This window comes from Myotis davidii, unplaced genomic scaffold (genome assembly GCF_000327345.1).
Source record: "Myotis davidii unplaced genomic scaffold, ASM32734v1 scaffold135, whole genome shotgun sequence".
Classification (NCBI taxonomy): domain Eukaryota; kingdom Metazoa; phylum Chordata; class Mammalia; order Chiroptera; family Vespertilionidae; genus Myotis; species Myotis davidii.
The window spans coordinates 5,138,928-5,142,787 of record NW_006289813.1 but is presented as its reverse complement, the minus strand read 5'-3'; positions in this window follow the sequence as shown (position 1 = coordinate 5,142,787).

The window sequence follows — 3,860 nt, the reverse complement described above, 5'->3', positions numbered from 1 at the left end:
GTATTTCCTTCTTTTTCATGGCTGAATACAGCAATTGTATGTTTACTCATTCATCTGCCCATGGACACTTGGGTTGCTTCCATCTCTTAGCTATTGTGAATAAATAATGCTGTGATCATAAGTATGCAAATATCTCTTCCAGACACTGCTTTCTGTGACTTTGGATATACACTCAGAAGTAGGATTGCTAGATCATATGCTAATCCTCTTTTGAGTTGTTTTGTGCAACTGCTGTACTGTTTTCCATAGCAGCTGTGTCATTTTACAGTCCCACCAACAATGCACAGTGGTTCTCATTTCTCCATAACCTCTCCAACACTTGTTATTTTCGGTTTTCATTTTTGTGTTTTTATAGTAGACTAAGGGCCCAGTGCATGAATTCATGCACCTTGAAAGGAATTGTGGGCCGCAAGGCTGTGGTGGGCACAGGGGAGGGTCTTGGCCCATCCTGCATGCCCCTGCCCAGCTCCTCCCATTGCAATCCCCCACTTCACCCCCCCCACACCGTCCCCTGCCGGCAGCCCCCACTCTTGCCGCCGCCACTCCCATGCGCTGACAGCGCCAGCCCCGCTCACATCTGCTAATGGCACTGAGCAATCAGGATGGCGCCAGGCACCAGCAGCGGGTACAAGCAGTGGCTCTGGCGCTGGCTGCAGGTGCAAGAGGTTGCTACTGGTCCTGATTGCCCCTCAGGAGCAGGGGGAGGTGAAGAAGCCCTCATGGGTAATTGGGCCGGAGCCGGCAGCAGGTGTGAAAGGTGACTCTGGCGCCAGCAGCAGGTGCAAGCACCTAACGGGACCACAGCTCCTGGGAGCAAAGAATTTTCAGTAACTACCAGAGGCTCGCCCCAATGACAGCAACTGGTGCCCCACCTTGGTCTGGCACCCCTGCCCACCTACTCCACTATCCCGCCATGGCCGGTGCCCGCATGTTCTGTACGTGCCCCCTGGTGGTCAGCGCATGTCATAGTGACCCGTTGTTCAACTGTTCCGTTGTTTAATATATTTGCATATTAAGGTTTTATATAGAGAGATACTCTAATGCAGCGGTTCTCAACCTGTGGGTCACGATCCCTTTGGGGGTCGAATGACCCTTTCACAGGGGTTGCCATAAGACTATTGGAAAACACATATATAATTACATATTGTTTTTGTGATTAATCACTATGCTCTAATTATGTTCAATTTGTAACAATGAAAATGGGGGTCACCACAACATGAGGAACTGTATTAAAGGGTCGCGGCATTAGGAAGGTTGAGAACCACTGCTCTAATGGGTGTGAGGTAATATCTCATTATAGTTTTGATTTGCATTTCTTTAACAATCTAGTGATGTTAAGCAACTTTTCATATGCTTGTTGATTATGTGTATATAGCACCTATGAGAACATTTCAGTTCAAGTCCTTTGCCCATTTTTTAAATGGGCTTTTTGTTCTTATTGTTGAGTCATGGAGGTATATTTTTAAACCACAGCTAACTTACAGGTTCTTGTGAAATCTAAAAATTCATCTAATGCAGATTCACTGTCACATAGTAGGCACCCCAAAAATATTGCTTGTATTCTCAGGATGGTTACATTAAATAATATATGTAAAATGGCTTTTAAAATAATAAAGTGCTATGCAAATATGAGTGAATACTATATATCTGTATGCAAAATATTTTAATATTTTTCTCAGGGCCTCCACATTTAAATACATAAATCTTTTCAACTCTAGACTTTATTCTGTTTTATTAGCTGTAATTCCTTTTCTCCATTTCCTTTTAAGTTTTATCAAAAAAATAGCAAAAATGGAATGAGTAAAAGAATAGAAAAAATAGCTAATTTCACTAACGCACAAAGTAAGATTTGTTTGAAAAAAAGTAATTGTGAAGAAAGCTGCAACAGATTGCACTATTGAAAAATCCTAGGAGAACCAGAACTGCTGTTCCTTCAGAGAATGTGAGTGATGTTGAATGATTAATAACGTTTGGATAACATTAATTACAGTGATGTTATAAATGCTGGTATTACCACGCTCTCCTTTCCCTTCACTCCCTTTTCTTCCTCCTGATGGATTCTTGGAACCCGTGATGCTGATCAAGATGTTGCATCCATGATGCAGATGCTACATCTTGTAAGTTAGTGGGTAAGGTCATTTCCACACGGCTCTCTGGCCTCTGTTCTCTCTCCTGACCAACCCCCTCCTTTCTTCTCAGGCACTACCCAGAGTATATACTGCAAGAAGGGTTACTTGCTACTGGCTTATAGCATGTTGAATTTTAAAATCCCCAACCAAGAGAATATGTTAAGTACACATTGTGTCACTGACAAAAAGCAAAGCATGATTGTAATAGGCATGCTTCTAAGTTCTCACTCAGCCCATAGCCTACTTTGCTTCTGCTGCCTGTGGGGCACCCACCCACAAATAAGAACTGTTGGTTGAATCACAGGTGAGCACCAGAACCAATTCAACCATAGGCAAATGGATTAGATTATCTCTCTCTTTCTCCTCTCCCTTTCTCTCTTTTTTCTCTCTTTCTCCAAACTAAGCTATGGTAAGAGTTGACCATTTGCAATGGTGTTTGCAGCAGAAGCGTGTGTTCTGTGGAAAAACTGTGCTACAGGACTCTGAAGTAATAGTGTGCCCACTGGCCCCCACCCCAACACATTCCCAGCAGCATTTCAGTCTGTACCCCGCATCTCAGGCAATGGAAACGGCCTCATTCCATGGAAAGCACATCGGAGTGCTCTATAAACCCTGATCCCATGATAATACCAGGCATGCTATTGGCACCCTTTCAACACTCTCTTCTTTTCCCTTGCTTCTCTTCTTAGAACTCCCTCCACCCCACCCAGATCTCCAAGGGCTTCCATTCTGCCATCTCCAAAGTTCCAACTGTAGAAGCGAATCAATCCAAGCCCAGGCTTTCATTAACCTAGAACCACTGCAGGACCAGGGCCATGGCTCAGAAAGCAGATGGCAGGGAAAGATGTGCCTTAAACAATAACATCAGCTGGAATGAACAAAGGTCACAGACATTGGGCTCATTCCCCACACAGGAAACAAGTATGCTGACCCCCTTCCCTTTAAGTCTTCTCTGGATGCTCCTTTCAACCTGCTCTCACTGGGACATATGTGAACAGGTGAGAGGAGCAGCTTGTGCTGGAGTCACTCTTCATCCTTCTCACCCTAGTCTCTGCGTAGGGACACTGACCTGTATGGGTTTCATTAATGAACTCCCTTGTCCTCTGACTCCAGTGGATTCTGCCCATTAGAGATCCCTAACAGGAGATAAGAGGGAGAGAGGAGGAAAAGGGAGCTGGGGGGATTCATGCCTGTGGCTCTTTCCTTGCAGGATGGCCTTGCAGTCATTTCTGCATGATTTTCTCCTTCCAGGTTCCAATAAGTGATCCCTCCATCTTTTTGAGCCCAGGAGTGTAACTGAATCCAGAGGTACTGCATTGTTTTTTATGAATTCCTCATACACTGCCCACACCTTCGTAAATAGTCCCTTTACCAAACTTCATAAATAGTCACATCAATCTAACATGAGTGAGTGGGCCATCAGTTTCCTGCTTGGATCCTAATATAAAGTCTCTAAATGGTGTGGTCTATGTTATATCTCTTTTCCATCTAGGATGGTCTACGCTAAATGACACCCACATAATCCCAAGATTCTGTTCCAGGCCCAATAGAAAAAGAGAGGTGGTAGGAGTAAGACTGACTGGGGAGTAGAGAAGAGAAAGACGAGGCTCAGCATGGCCATGATGAGCTTGTAGCTGCTAGGCCAGTGGTTCTCAACCTTCTGGCCCTTTAAATACAGTTCCTCATGTTGTGACCCAACCATAAAATTATTTTCGTTGCTACTTCATAACT